Below are 17,616 nucleotides of genomic sequence, written 5' to 3'. Positions count from 1 at the left end.
GACAGCCTCCCTGATAGGGCTGTCTTCTCTCTGCTCTCCTGGCTCGTCTGCTGCTCTGTCTGTTAATGCCTTTCTGGATAGCTCTCCGAGTTTATATTGGGGAACCTAGTAGCTAACTCCGCCCACAAGTAGATAGCCTCCGGCACTACCAAGCCACTCCTTAACCGTCGGCATGTTTGAAGGCTACCAGACTACAATTATAAGCTTAGCGGAAGCAAGGTGAAATTCTCATGATCTGACCTCAGGTCACTTGGGGTCATTAACGCTTTGAGGTGTGAGATCTCAGGCAGACAACTGGCGCCTCTCCGATCCTTGTCTGTGACTCATGTACTCTATGTATGTATTAACCTAAACCAAACACTTTTACAGTGTTACATCTCCCCTTCTCCCCGAAAATAAAGTTTTTGCAACACTGCTAAAGCAAGCTAGCTGTGTGCGACAACTTTATTAACGAAAAGAATACATCCTAGCTAAACAAATATACATCATCCTACTCTAAAAAATGAAATATGTAGACAGACGTCCATTGTCTCTGGCTGGGCGACGTCACTGCTTGGTCTTGTAGATAATCCTGTACCACATTTCTTCAACACAACTGCCTCCGTCGCTTCTCCGTCGTTAACGCACAACAACCCTTGGTCAACCCGAAAGCCGTTACTACTTGAACTGCGCACAGGACCGTGGAATTCGGTTGTCCCAGCTGATCTGTAATTGGCCCTACGTCAGTCACCATGAGAGACGTATATTGGGGTTCTTCACAGCTATAGGGACTACAAGTTTCGAGACCTTCATATAGTTGCCAACAGTAGAAATCCCATCCTACTCTTCTCCTCCCTGTTGCTCCAGCACGCCTCCTTCAGAGAGCTACTTCTGACAGCCACATCAAGTCCGCACGACACAGGAAGAATCACTCAACAGAGCTACCTGCTTGTAGGAGGGGCGGCCAGTTAAGGCAAACGATCCTGTCTTGCAATTACGCTCCATGCAATGATGCTGACACCAGCAAGGGACACGAGGCATCGTGTCTCACTCAGCTTGTCTTATCTTCTTCTTCTTCTTTCTTCTTTCTTCTTTCTTCTCTCTTCCTTCTTCTCTCTTCCTTCTTCTCTCTTCCTTCTTCTCTCTTCTTTCTTCTCCCTTCTTTCTTCTCTCTTCTTTCTCCCATGGGTCTTTGACAAGCGACCTGGGGTCCATTGGGGTCTGTCCGTCCTGGGGTCCATCCTGGGTAGACCGATGTTGGTGGGACAGACTGGAGTCGTTGTTGCTCCTCTTCCATCTTTACTGGGTCGTCTGGGGTCGTCTGCAGAACGACCTGGGGTCCACTGGGGGTCCGCTGGGGTCCGTCCGTCTTGGGGTCCAATGGGTAGACCAATGTTGACCGACCGAGAGGGCTGCATCTTGGGGTCCCCTGGGGTGGTGGTGGTGGTGAAGCCATGACCTCCAGGTAGTGGGCTGGTCGTGGTGGTGGTGATAAACGCTCCTGAGTGTGGTACACAGCAGCCGTCTCCCTCTTCTGTATATGCGTCGCGCCTCTCCTCTGGCTCCCACCTGTGAATTGAACATAAAGGCGACAATACCCGTGTTCCATGCTGTTGTGTGACCCTGTAGTTTGTATAGGGTTTACACAGTCCAGTTATACCGCTCTCCTCCTGGCAACAACTACACTTAATTTTTTTAAAATAATCCAATTAACACTGAATGATACTGACTTGGTGGAACATAAGACAGTAACAGAGGAAAGTTAGAGAAGAGAGAATAAGGTCATCACTACTTTTAACTTGTCACACAAAAAAAAAATCAAAACTAATAGACAAAACACTAGCCTAAACTTAACTGTACCGTTCCTAATCTTAAGTACATAAACCGCCGTTACTCCCACCCTTAACCTACAGCCACCTCCGTGACCCAGAGTGTTTCCCTAGCATCTCCGCCGGTAAACAACTCCAAACTGTTGCCACCCCTGTGACCAGACTATCTAACGTCGAGCGTCCCCAACGCGAAGTCTACTGACATACTAAGCCTCCCCCTAGCATGCTGTACAAGACCAGTACACCTCGGGTTATTGCGTTCAAATGGAGTAAAACAGTCGATCGCAATAATCTGAGCAGAACCACTAAAAACTACTTAAAAACTACACCTGCCACTCCCCACTGACCTGGAGACCAGCGGTGGCTGGGTGTCCCCGTGGGACATGCGAGGTCACCTGTCACACTCAGCTGACCTGCACTACCAACACCGCAAAGTTCCCAAATCACCAAATCTTATCACCAACATAAAACACAACACACGCAAGTTCTGGTGAACATTCCCTGAACACCACAAAACTCACAAAATCACTAAACACAACACCAGAGAATCACTATCTCCTAAACTGAAAAAAGCTCGCTAACTCGCGAATATTAAACACCTGTCAAGATCTCCCTGATAGCGCCTGAGCGGCAAAAAGACACGTGGGACTGAACAATGTTAAAAGAACACCAACTACCTACAACATTGTTCAACACCGCTGCCAACATTGTAACGGGGGGTGGGGGAAATAGCTCTATCTTGTCCATTATTCCACCCCCCAGTTAACTAACGAGGCCGGGGGAAACAGCTCTCTCTAGTCCGTTATCCCGTCCCCAGTTAGCTAACTATTCTAGAGCACCCTCCAGAGTTCCTAAGGCAACCTCTCTCGTTCAACACCTTGTAACCTAGGTATTTGACTACCTAGGTGCTAAGACTACAAGGCGCCGTAACTGGATCAGTTACCCGGAACTCTAGAGAGAACTCTAGAATACAGAATCATTGCCACAAACGTATAAGAGAAAACGAAAGGAAAGAAATGAATAGTGAAGTAATTAGTGAGGGTTTGGGGTGAGAGGGAGAGAGGTGGGAGGAGCGAGGAGGGTCATTAGTTGAAAGTGAGAGTTTAGAGATGGGTGGAGGGAGAGGTGTAGATAGGTAGAAGTAGAAGAGTAGATAGTAGACGTAGAAGAGTAGATAGTAGAAGACGAAATGCTGCCACCATCCATTCATGATCATTACATACAAGACAAGGAATGGAACTTGTCTGTATCAAAATATTCACCAAAGATGTCATCAAGAGATCATTATTAGTATGGTCCCATCTTTATCATGTACTCATTCTAAACCATGAAACCAGTAACCACAGAGGCTTTCTCACCTCAACTCAAAGCTCTAGGGAACAAAGTTAAACACAATTTAAATAATAAATTCATAATTATATTTCCCATGAAGTATCATAATTTAGCAATTCAATTAAAATGTTCCAGTTTAATATGCAAAGTGAGTCATCATCCAAGAATTCGAGAACCCTACAACTTGACTGCCCCTGATCATCACACAACATATGTAAACACGACCAAGTCACCTTAATGCTCAACTCACCAAGTGTCTCTGCCTATAGCTGGATAGAGAGGGGGGGGGGGGTCTGTAGTTGACAGAGACTCCCGCCCTGCCGGCCGACAGCCTCCCTGATAGGGCTGTCTTCTCTCTGCTCTCCTGCCTCGTCTGCTGCTCTGTCTGTTAATGCCTTTCTGGATAGCTCTCCGAGTTTATATTGGGGAACCTAGTAGCTAACTCCGCCCACAAGTAGATAGCCTCCGGCACTACCAAGCCACTCCTTAACCGTCGGCATGTTTGAAGGCTACCAGACTACAATTATAAGCTTAGCGGAAGCAAGGTGAAATTCTCATGATCTGACCTCAGGTCACTTGGGGTCATTAACGCTTTGAGGTGTGAGATCTCAGGCAGACAACTGGCGCCTCTCCGATCCTTGTCTGTGACTCATGTACTCTATGTATGTATTAACCTAAACCAAACACTTTTACAGTGTTACACTATCACTGGGGAGTCTTCACAGCTGGTACACCACTATCACTGGGGAGTCTTCACAGCTAGTACACCACTATCACTGGGGAGTCTTCACAGCTAGTACACCACTATCACTGGGGAGTCTTCACAGCTGGTACACCACTATCACTGGGGAGTCTTCACAGCTGGTACACCACTATCACTGGGGAGTCTTCACAGCTAGTACACCACTATCACTGAGGAGTCTTCACAGCTAGTACACCACTATCACTGGGGAGTCTTCACAGCTGGTACATCACTATCACTGGGGAGTCTTCACAGCTGGTACACCACTATCACTGGGGAGTCTTCACAGCTGGTACACCACTATCACTGGGGAGTCTTCACAGCTAGTACACCACTATCACTGGGGAGTCTTCACAGCTAGTACACCACTATCACTGGGGAGTCTTCACAGCTGGTACACCACTATCACTGGGGAGTCTTCACAGCTGGTACACCACTATCACTGGGGAGTCTTCACAGCTAGTACACCACTATCACTGAGGAGTCTTCACAGCTAGTACACCACTATCACTGGGGAGTCTTCACAGCTGGTACATCACTATCACTGGGGAGTCTTCACAGCTGGTACACCACTATCACTGGGGAGTCTTCACAGCTGGTACACCACTATCACTGGGGAGTCTTCACAGCTGGTACATCACTATCACTGGGGAGTCTTCACAGCTAGTACACCACTATCACTGAGGAGTCTTCACAGCTAGTACACCACTAGGGAGTCTTCACAGCTGGTACACCACTGGGGAGTCTTCACAGCTGGTACACCACTATCACTGGGGAGTCTTCACAGCTGGTACACCACTAGGGAGTCTTCACAGCTGGTACACCACTGGGGAGTCTTCACAGCTGGTACACCACTATCACTGGGGAGTCTTAACAGCTGGTAGACCACTATCACTGGGGAGTCTTCACAGCTGGTACACCACTATCACTGGGGAGTCTTCACAGCTGGTACACCACTATCACTGGGGAGTCTTCACAGCTGGTACACCACTATCACTGGGGAGTCTTCATAGCTGGTACACCACTATCACTGGCGAGTCTTCACAGCTGGTACACCACTGGGGAGTCTTCACAGCTGGTACACTACTATCACTGGGGAGTCTTCACAGCTGGTACACCACTATCACTGGGGAGTCTTCACAGCTGGTACACCACTGGGGAGTCTTCACAGCTGGTACACCACTATCACTGGGGAGTCTTCACAGCTGGTACACCACTGGGAAGTCTTCACAGCTGGTACACCACTGGGGAGTCTTCACAGCTGGTACACCACTGGGGAGTCTTCACAGCTGGTACACCACTATCACTGGGGAGTCTTCACAGCTGGTACACCACTATCACTGGGGAGTCTTCACAGCTGGTACACCACTATCACTGGGGAGTCTTCACAGCTAGTACACCACTATCACTGAGGAGTCTTCACAGCTGGTACACCACTATCACTAGGAAGTCTTCACTGGTGGAACACCACTATCACTGGGGAGTCTTCACAGCTGGTACACTACTATCACTGGGGAGTCTTCACAGCTGGTACACCACTATCACTGGGGAGTCTTCACAGCTGGTACACCACTATCACTGGGGAGTCTTCACAGCTAGTACACCACTATCACTGAGGAGTCTTCACAGCTGGTACACCACTATCACTAGGAAGTCTTCACAGGTGGAACACCACTATCACTGGGGAGTCTTCACAGCTGGTACACCACTATCACTGGGGAGTCTTCACAGCTGGTACACCACTATCACTGGGGAGTCTTCACAGCTGGTACACCACTATCACTGGGGAGTCTTCACAGCTGGTACACCACTGTTACTGGGGAGTCTTCACAGCTGGTACACCACTATCACTGGGGAGTCTTCACAGCTGGTACACCACTATCACTGGGGAGTCTTCACAGCTGGTACACTATTATCACTGGGGAGTCTTCACAGCTGGTACACCACTATCACTGGGGAGTCTTCACAGCTGGTACACCACTATCACTGGGGAGTCTTCACAGCTGGTACACCACTATCACTGGGGAGTCTTCACAGCTGGTACACCACTATCACTGGGGAGTCTTCACAGCTGGTACACCACTGGGGAGTCTTCACAGCTGGTACACCACTATCACTGGGGAGTCTTCACAGCTGGTACACCACTGGGGAGTCTTCACAGCTGGTACACCACTATCACTGGGGAGTCTTCACAGCTGATACACCACTATCACTGGGGAGTCTTCACAGCTGGTACACCACTATCACTGGGGAGTCTTCACAGCTGGTACACCACTATCACTGGGGAGTCTTCACAGCTGGTACACCACTGGGGAGTCTTCACAGCTGGTACACCACTATCACTGGGGAGTCTTCACAGCTGGTACACCACTGGGGAGTCTTCACAGCTGGTACACCACTATCACTGGGGAGTCTTCACAGCTGGTACACCACTGGGGAGTCTTCACAGCTGGACGACTCGTCACTATCAGTTCAGTGCTAGTGAGTACCATCTGGGTGTGTGCTTCGTTATTAGCTTAGCTGAATGGTAATAAGTAAAACAATTATTAAATAATAGATATCTGCAACACAATACTCAACAGGAACATTTATCACCTGTGAATTAGCAACACAACAAACATCCTGCCAACCACCATAGTGCAAAAGAACACAGTTCATCCTTAGAGTCAATCCATTGGGATATAAACAAGTGTAACTACTTAGAGATGACAGGACCATAAGTGTTTCGTAATTACAAACTTATTTTCGAAGTAACTGGTGTGATTACCATAATGTACAATCATTCACTGGGGGTTACTTAGCTGACTGCCAACATGTGACGTCACTGTTTAAAAAGCCAGGCCTACTAAGGTCACCTGAGTTTTTATTACCCAATTACCTGACTATGCTTAAATGAATGAAAATTTATACTTTACGAAACATATGAAAAATTTTACAGCAAGATGCGTTAGGAAACTAGCATGTTAACTTCATGTCAACTTTAGGAAACTAGTATGTTAACTTTATGTCATCTTTAGGAAACTAGTATGTTAACTTCATTTCAACTTTAGGAACCTAGCATGTCAACCTGCTAACACTAACATGTCAACATGCTAACACTAGCATGTCAACATGCTAACACTAACATGTCAACATGCTAACACTAACATGTCAACATGCTAACTCTAACAACATGCTAACACTAACATGTCAACATGCTAACACTAGTATGTTAGCAAACTATCATGGCTAGCGCATCACCAGGATGCTGAGGGAAGGATAATACCCTGCAGCTCGAGAATTAGTTCTAACATTGAGTACTCGCAACAAAGATGAGATTCTTGTTCCCAGTCTAACTTTATTTAAGTTAGTTTTTTAAGTGATAAATATATTTATTACAATGAAAATAATACAAACATTGAACAATATTCATGAACATTGCCACACGTCATACAAACTAAAGCTTAAGGGAAGATAAATATGACTGTATTCTCCAAGGAAAATATAGTGGCAATATTCAAGCTTAGCAAAGTTTGGATTTAAATCCAAACTTTTAAAGTTGATTTAGGAATTATTAAATATATTTCAAAATTGGAAAGGAGAAACAAAGATGATGCACTTGACCCTATGTGGTACATGATGCACTTCACCCTATGTGGTACATGATGCACTTGACCCTATGTGGTACATGATGCACTTGACCCTATGTGGTACATGATGCACTTGACCCTATGTGGTACATGATGCACTGGACCCTATGTGGTACATAATGCACTTGACCCTATGTGGTACATAATGCACCGCACCCTATGTGGTACATGATGCACTTGACCCCATGTGGTACATGATGCACTTGACCCTATGTGGTACATGATGCACTGGACCCTATGTGGTACATAATGCACTTGACCCTATGTGGTACATGATGCACTGGACCCTATGTGGTACATAATGCACCGCACCCTATGTGGTACATGATGCACTGGACCCTATGTGGTTCACTATGCACTTAGTACTATACGGTACATGATGCACTGGACCCTATGTGGTACATGATGCACTGGACCCTATGTGGTACATGATGCACTGGACCCTATGTGGTACATAATGCACCGCACCCTATGTGGTACATGATGCTCTGGACCCTATGTGGTACATAATGCACTGCACCCTATGTGGTTCACTATGCACTTAGTACTATACGGTACATGATGCACTTCATACTATGTGGTACATGATGCACTGGATCCTATGTGGTTCACTATGCCCTTGATACCATGTGGTACATGCAGAACCTCTGACAATATATCATTGCCTTTCCAAAATCCATTCTTCTATTGACTCCACTGTCTCTCACACGAACTGGTAATCTTTTCTCTGTGAAAGTTAAGTTAGGGGAAGGAACCAGGTAACTTTAACCTTGAGAATGGATGTTGGTTACATCCGAAAACTTGGGTTTTTTACTACACAGAAGCATAAATTTGGTCTTTCCTTCACCTTCATCAAGCATTATCCTCATTGTAGTAGTAGTGTATTTATGTCCCATATATGTAGTATAAACAGCGTCATTGCTCACGCTGCAGCAATAATGTAAATTATATATACAATTATCTTAACACACACATCAATAATATTCACAGCAATAAAGAAAGTACTCAATAAAACGTAAATTAAACTACACTACAGTAATACAATTACTCTCTCTTTTTACTTAACACTTCACTGCTCACTAAACAAAAGTAACATCACTTCTGTTCCTTACTCGACAACAAATGAGACCAGAGTGCAGGGTATCGAAGGGTCCAACCATTTCAACCATCCTCTTGAACATTTAAAATCCAAAGTCTGCTAAGCATGAATATTGCCACTATATTTCCCTCGGGAAATGCAGCCATATTTGGCTTCCCTTCAGCTTTGTTTTGTATGGCGTTTAGCAATGTTCATGAATATTGTTTAATGTTTTTATTATTTTCATTATTCGTAGTAGAATTTGAATAAATATTCTTCATATTACTACTAATATTGCTATTATTATTATTATTGTACAGAGATCACATTAATGGAATGAATCAGTGAGAAAATCAGTAGGAATCTTGAGGGGGATTCGAACCAGTATCCTGGGTGCTTCAAACACACGCTTTATACCACACTATGCTATTAGTAATGTAACCTGCGAATCAGTCGAATCATCTACTGGCCTAGAGACATTGTTGAGGCATTGTTGATGCATTGAGCTGATACTAAATCAAGCTTTAACACAGTTGATGAGCAGAAATATTTGTTGCAAACGATGTTATATTTATATAATATTAGATGGGGGTACCCAGCGGTGCCCGGGGTCAATCTGGGGTTCTAGGTTTCCACCAGACACCCTCCCTATAATCATCTACACATACCAACTCTGTCTCTCTCCACACATACTCTCCCTGTCTCCGCCCGGCCAACTCCCATCCTTCGCCAATCTCTTCCTCCCTATCACTCACACGTCCTTCTTCCCCTCCCCTTCCTCCGCCCCGTCAAACGCCCCTGCCCATCTTTTACCTACCTCACTGAGCCTCACACCCTTCCCCTTCCTCCTCCTCCTCCTCCCTCGTCCACACACCCTTCCTGCATCACTGTAAGCAAGAGGTTGTGCCCTGAGGTCAACAATGGAAATATATCATCTGAACGTCCGCTCTGAAAAGCAATAAGGGAGTTAACTATTATTTAGGCTAATGCTAAAATCTATTGATTCGAGACAGAACATTTCCCACCAACAGTATTTGTGAAGTAGGGGAACTGGGGGGTCAATACCCCTTTCAGGGGGGGGGGGGGGCATTGGGCCGACCCCCGACTTATCTATAGCACTCTCGATAAAATCAGCATTAATCCTGATAATGTTTAATGAGGCAAGATCCAGCATATGACATCCAACGTCGGACAGACAGACAGACAGACAGACATTCTCATTTTATATAGATTATTTAATTAAAAGTGACCTTTTTCTATACTACACTCCAATTTCATCCAGGATCACGTCCTGTAAAGCTTTAAGAATGTGAAATGTGAGGACTATGATGTCGGTATTTTTTTTTAAATAATTGTTTAATTATCTGCTTAAGATAAGTATTATTCATGTTTATGTTGCTATTATTAGTAATCATTTTTTGGAGGTTGGTTGGAAGGAGAAGTTAGGTTAATGAAAATGATTTAAAGAGACTATTTTGTGGTTTCGTAATCTTTAGCTATGAGAGTAAGCTTGTAATTTATTGACTGCAATTTTTGTTATTGGATATAAACTTACAAGATTTGTTCCGGTGACTGCTGTAGTTGTCATTCTCTTACCAAAACAAGTTCCGTAATATTGGGTGTTTATGATGAAACTCGTGTAGAAATTTGCACTGATATGGAGCTGCTTTCTGTTTGTCGAACGAAGTGCTTGTTTGGTGTTCTAATCACCATGGCGTGAGTAAAGATTTTCTTACGAAGTTACATGAAACTTCAAATACACACAAACCAGCCACATCTCTTTTCAGCTGAAAAGTGCAGATGAACGTTTTATGTGTAGGGCATTTAATATTTGATTCACAATAGACAAAATTCTCACTTTTTAATTTGTTCAAAATTTTAATGGAATTGTGATCAGGAATTATAATAATTTAATGCTTCGTACTGCATGACTAATCTTATTTATGGGTTATAATAGTATAAAAACACCTCATAGCAACGTTGTTGCAATATCTTTTATGTGTTTGGTGACCGACAGATATTCCGGTGACTGGGAATCATCAGAACGATGGTTCAAATCACTACTATTGCCCTAAAATGAGCTTCTCCTTCATATATCACGTCATTGGGATATATGAATGATACAACAGCAAATGACATCAACAAGTAAGGGTTTTAACAGGATCATACACTAAGGTGGAACATTAGAATTCCCAGGACCATCTACAAGATGACACATAGAGGCCATCTGATCCTCTCGGGTTGTTACATCACAAAAATGATGTACTAAATTGCCTCAACCTACCCTAAGCTAACTGTAGGACCCAGGTAGTTTGTGAACCGCTATGATTTATAGTACATCATATTGAGTCAAATAGCCTTTGTGTCCATTAGGAATCAACGCTAAAATGCGAGGTATTATGCGAGACCAGACTGCAGCACATTAGATTCCCCAGGACGAGAAATGTTTCAATAGGATCACTTAGAGAGGCAACTCGTTCCCATTCCACATGATATGAATTGGCGGTACTTTAGTCTCTGCCAATTAGAAGGTTGGTGCTACCCCCACCCCCAACCCGTCAATTTCTACTGCTGTGTCAACAATGATAGCCAGCCCAATTGTCATATAGCTTCGGGCTCCCGGCTCTGCTGCCAGACTTACGATGCTTGGACACACACGCGCACACACACACACACACACACATCCCCTCTCCTTCCATGTGACCCCCTACCCTTGCGAGGGGGCACACTTCAACCCACATTCCAAGGACTCACTCATCCCCTCAACCCCCAAAACCCGCCCAGCCCTCACCCCTCCTCTGCCTCTCTCCTTCCATCTGTCTCCCTCCCCTTTCGAGGGGGGTCACATAGAACCCCCGTGGGGAACGGGTGGACACCACCTCCACCTCTTCCATCATTTCCCTCTTCCCCCCTTCTGCTCCAATACCTACACCTACCCCTGAGTTCCCCCTGACTAATACAACTTCCCTCCCACTATCCATCTTCTATCCGCTTCTCTTCCCCCCACCCCCTCTATCCTCCCCCCCCCCCAACCTATAAACCTCTATTTGACTCTCAGCCTTACGCTATCCCTCAACCTCTCTATGCCTCTCAGACCCATCCTAATCTTCAGACCCAGTATGCCCTTCCTAGCCCAGACCTACCTACCCAGGTCCTACCCCAGACCTTCCTACCTACCTTCCTAGATGCCCAACCCCCATTCGCCCCCCAAGCACCGCTTCAGACCCCAGACACACCTCGGATCCTTCCATTCTCCATTTACCCCAGACACCCCAGAGAAAGGGTGAACTCTGGTACCAGAGTTTCCATGAAGAATCTGAAGGTTTGGTACAAGAATGCTGATGGGGTATCTAATAAAGCAGAAGAGTTAAAAGAAAGATTGAGTGAGGCAGATCCTGACATAGTTGCAATAGTGGAAACTAAAATGAATGACATGATCTCGGATACATTCTTTCCAGAGGGCTACCAGGTGATAAGAAAAGAAAGGACACAGACAGGGAAGGGGAGTGGCACTCCTAATAAAGCAGAAATGGAAGTTTGAAGACCTGGGAAATCAGGTTACCAATGAGAGCACAAGCTCCATACATGGAACTCTGACAGCAGATGGGAGGAAGACTTTGATCTTGGTAATCTACAATCCCCCACCAAACAGTAGAAGACCCAGGAAGGAGTATGATGACAACAACAAGGCATGCACAGATGAACTGCAGAAGGCAGCAACATTAGCTCACAGAATGAGAGCGAAGCTGCTGGTCATGGAGGACCTAAATCATGGAGAGATAAATTGGGAATTATGGAATCCCCATGGAGGGGACGAAACGTGGGGAGCAAAGTTAGTAGATGTTTTAGACAGGAATTTCCTAACACAACATGTGGAGGTAAGAAAAAGCTGGGATTTTGAGGAGATGGATATTCAGGGCTGTGAAGGTTTCAGTGACTACATAGCAGGTACTGGAAAAAATGGAGGGAAAAATATTATAGTCGTAGTCATATATAATCCACCACCAAATGACAGAAGACCTAGACAGGAATATGATAGAAACAACATGGCCACCATTAACATAATAGAAAGAGCAGCTTCTGTTGCTAGCAGGAATGGATCTGGACTACTAATTATGAGGGACTTCAACCATGGGAAGATAGATTGGAAGAACAGAGACCCGCATGGAGGACCAGAAACATGGAGAGCTAAGCTGCTGGACGTGGCAACAAGAAACTTTCTAATCCAGCACATCAAAGAACCAACAAGAATGAGAGGAGAAGATGAACCAGCAATGCTTGATTTGATATTTACCCTAAATGAGTGGGATATAAGGGAAGTTAAGATGGAAGCGCCCTTGGGAATGAGTGACCACAGTGTATTGAACTTTGAGTACCTGGTAGAGCTAGGACTTATCTCCCCCAAAAAAGAACTAGGAATCAAAAGGCTGGCATACCGAAAGGGGAATTATGAACAGATGAGAAGTTTCCTAAGTGATATACCTTGGGACACAGACCTCAGAGATAAGTCTGTACAGGGTATAATGGATTATGTTACCCAAAAGTGTCAGGAGGCAGTAAACAGGTTCATCCCGGCCCAAAGGGAAAAATCCGAGAAGCAACAGAAGAATCCATGGTATAATAGGGCATGTATGGAAGCGAAGAAACTGAACAAAAGGGCGTGGAGGAACTTCCGGAATAACATAAGAACATAAGAACAAAGGTAACTGCAGAAGGCCTAATGGCCCATATGAGGCAGCGCCTATCTATAACCACCCAATCCCACTCATATACTTGGCCAACCCGCGCTTGAAACAATCGAGGGACCCCACATCCACCACGTTACGCGGCAATTGGTTCCACAAATCAACAACCCTGTTACTGAACCAGTATTTACCCAAGTCTTTCCTAAATCTAAACTTATCCAATTTATACCCATTGTTTCGTGTTCTGTCTTGTGTTGATATTTTTAATACCCTATTAATATCCCCTCTCTTATGTCCATTCATCCACTTGTAAACCTCTATCATGTCACCCCTAACTCTTCGCCTTTCCAGTGAATGCAACTTAAGCTTTGTTAATCTTTCTTCATATGAAAGATTTCTAATTTGGGGAATTAACTTAGTCATCCTACGTTGGACACGTTCAAGTGAATTTATATCAATTCTATAATACGGCGACCAAAACTGAACTGCATAATCTAAATGGAGCCTAACCAGAGCAAGATATAGCTTAAGAATCACACCAGGTGTCTTCTTACTAACGCTTCGATTAATAAATCCCAGTGTCCTATTCGCCTTATTACGAACATTCATGCATTGATCCTTTTGTTTTAAATTTTTACTAATCATAACTCCCAGCTCCCTTTCACAATCCGACTTCGCAATCTCAACACCATCTAACTCGTATCTTGTAACTCTATCATCATTACCTAGCCTCAGAACTTTACATTTATCAGCATTAAACTGCATTTGCCAATCCTTTGACCATTTCAAAACCCTATCTAGATCAACTTGAAGTGATAGTGAGTCCTCCGAATTAATTTCCCTACCGATTTTCGTATCATCGGCAAATTTGCAAATGTTGCTACTCAAACCTGAATCTAAACCATTTATATATATTATAAACAACAGAGGTCCCAGGACAGAGCCCTGAGGTACTCCACTAACAACATTATCCCACTCTGACTTAACCCCATTTATACTCACTCTCTGTTTCCTTTGGAATAGCCATGCCCTAATCCAACTTAATATAGCACCCCCAATACCATGAGCTTCTATTTTTTTAATTAGTCTTTCATGTGGCACTGTATCAAAAGCTTTGCTAAAGTCAAAGTACACAACATCACAATCCTTACCACTATCAACTGCCTCAATTATGCTGGAATAAAATGTTAGTAAATTTGTTAAATATGAACGGCCATTTGTAAAACCATGTTGTGACTCATTTATTAGTTTACATTTTTCAAGATGAAGACGAATTTTATTTGCAATTATTGATTCAAGTAACTTTCTCACAATAGACGTTAGGCTAATTGGCCGATAGTTTGACGCAAGTGATCTATCTCCTTTCTTAAAAACTGGTACCACATTAGCTACCTTCCATGACTCTGGCACTCTGCCTGACTCTATTGATTTATTAAATATGGTAGACAGTGGCTCGGAAAGCTCCTCTTTGCATTCTTTAAGCACCCTGGCAAACACTTCATCCGGCCCTGGGGATTTGTTTGGTTTTAGTTTTACTAATTGTTTAATTACATCCTCCCTGGTAACTGCTAAACTAGTCAACCTGTCCTCATCCCCACACACATAGACTTGTTCGACTGAAGGCATATTGTTAAGTTCTTCTTTAGTAAATACATATATAAAATATTTGTTAAAAATACTACTCATCTCCTTGTCATTATCCGTTATTTGACCTGTCTCAGTTATTAATGGACCTATCCTTTCCCTAGTCTTAGTTCGATATAACTGAAAAAACCCTTTAGGATTTGACTTTGCTTGCTCTGCTATGCGAACTTCATAGTTTCTTTTTGCTTTCCTAATCTCTTTTTTAACATTTCTAACCAGTTGTATGAATTCCTGTTCTAAACTGACTTCCCCATTCTTAATCCTTTTGTACCACGCTCTCTTTTTACCTATAAGGTTCTTCAAATTCTTAGTTATCCACTTTGGGTCATTAGTATTCGATCTATTCAATTTGTATGGTATACTACGTTCCTGTGCTTTGTTTAGAATATTCTTAAATAAGTTATATATTAAATCCACATCGAAATCCCCTTTTACGTCACCTATCGCTGGGTTCATGTTTCGCTCCAAGACCGGCCCCACACCCCATACCCAAGACTTTCCAGTCTATTTGGCCCAAAAAATTTCTTAAGCTATTAAAATCTGCTTTGCGAAAATCTGGCACTTTAACAGAATTTTCTCCTACAGGTCTATTCCATTCTATGCTAAATCTGATTTCTTTGGGATCACTGTTCCCTAGCTCACTCCCTATTTCGATGTCATTAATTTGTGTTTCCCTGTTAGTTAACACTAAATCTAAAATATTATTTTCCCGCGTTGGTTCCTTAATGTGTTGCGTAAGAAAGCAATCATCAATTAATTCTAGAAAATCTTCTGCTTCACTATTCCCTGTTTTGTTCAACCAGTTTATTCCACTAAAATTAAAGTCACCCATGACGTAAATACTGTTAGATCTAGATGCTCTAGATATTTCATCCCATAGATGCTTTGCTTCCATTCTGTCTAAATTTGGAGGCCTATATATAACTCCTATTATAATATTATTTGTTTTTTCGTTTAATTCTATCCAAATAGTTTCTGTGTGTGGCTCAGACTTGATTCCCTCTTTGAGATTATATTTCAAATTGTCCCTAACATATATGGCTACTCCACTTCCTCGTCTAATATATCGATCTGTGTGAAATAGTTTAAATCCATTTATTTGATATTCAGCTAATAGTTCTCTATTTTCTACATTCATCCACGTTTCGGTAAGTGCAATAATATCTATTTTTTCTGTGCAGACAAGAGCATTTAATTCGTTAATTTTATTTCTTAGACTTCTATTGTTAGTTTAATATACCCTAAGTGAATTGTTATTTTGAGGCCCTTTTCTTTCCCTGATCATTTTGCCAATTCCTTTCTCCCACGAACACATACTTTTATTACCTTCTTCATCCAAATCAATTCCCATACCACTATCTACTAACAGTTTAAACCCAAACAAACACCTCTAACCACTGGTTCCAACGAGTTCGCAACAGCAACAACCCCAGCCCTCGATAGATGCACCCCATCACGAGCATACATTTCATTTCTTCCATAGAAGTGTTCCCAGTTGTCTATGAAAGATATTGCATTTGATTTGCAATATCTTTCCAGCCGGCAATTGACACCAAGTGCCCTCGACATCCATTCATTTCCCACTCCCTTTCTTGGAAGAATGCCACATATGATCGGGATTCCTCCCTTGCTCCTAATTAATTCAATGGCTGTCCTGAATCTCTGAATTAGTTCCTCACTCCTAACTCGCCCAACATCATTACCCCCTGCACTAATACAAATAATGTGTTTGTTCCCATTTCCAGTCATAATATCATTCATGTTTCCAACAATATCACCAATTCCAGCTCCCGGATAGCAAACCCTTAATCTGTTCCCCCTATCTCTGGCACAAAACGTTCTGTCTAAATACCTCACCTGGGAATCTCCCACAACCAAAATTCGCTTCGGTACCTCCTTAACTTTCTGAGCAGCCTGAGGGACCTGCGCTTCGCCGCTCCTCGCTGATTTCCGTTCCAAGTGAACTGCAGGCTCACCACAGCACTCGTCCTCCAACACGGCAAATGATTTTGCTGTCCTTAGGGCGTCTGTAGGCGGCCTTGTCAAGGTCTTCTTAAGACCCTTGTCCTTCATGACTCTCCACGATGAGGTCCCGTCAACACTGGTCTCCTCCTTCGTTTCCTTCCGAAGTCTCAGCCGTCGTACCTACACCCGCAGGGAATCCATCTCTGCTCTCAGAGCTCCAACCAGACTCACCAAATCCTTCACTAATCCTTCCATTATTGCAATAATAATGTTACTAAAATCGGAGCTCCAGCTAACACAACCTCTCACTGTGACTGCACCTGACTGCAAAAGACCACCAGAAAGAACAGAGAGAACAGAACACCAGAAAGCAGAGAGAGATACCAGAGAACTAGGAATGAGTACGTCAGGGTGAGAAGAGAAGCAGAGAAAAGTTTTGAAAATGATATAGCAAACAAAGCCAAAACCGAACCAAAGCTACTCCACAGTCACATCAGAAAGAAAAACAACAGTGAAAGAACAGGTATTGAAACTTCGAACAGGCGAGGACGGGTATACTGAGAATGACAGAGAGGTGTGTGAAGAACCCAACAAGAGGTTCCAGGAGGTCTTCACAATAGAACAAGGTGAGGTCACTGTGCTAGGAGAAAGGGAGGTAAACCAGGTGACCTTGGAAGAGTTCGAAATTACGAGAGAGGAGGTCAAGAGACACCTGCTGGATCTGGATGTCAGA

Source organism: Procambarus clarkii, chromosome 2 (assembly GCF_040958095.1).
Source record: "Procambarus clarkii isolate CNS0578487 chromosome 2, FALCON_Pclarkii_2.0, whole genome shotgun sequence".
NCBI classification, from domain to species: Eukaryota; Metazoa; Arthropoda; class Malacostraca; order Decapoda; family Cambaridae; genus Procambarus; species Procambarus clarkii.
Note: the sequence above shows the minus strand (reverse complement) of the source record.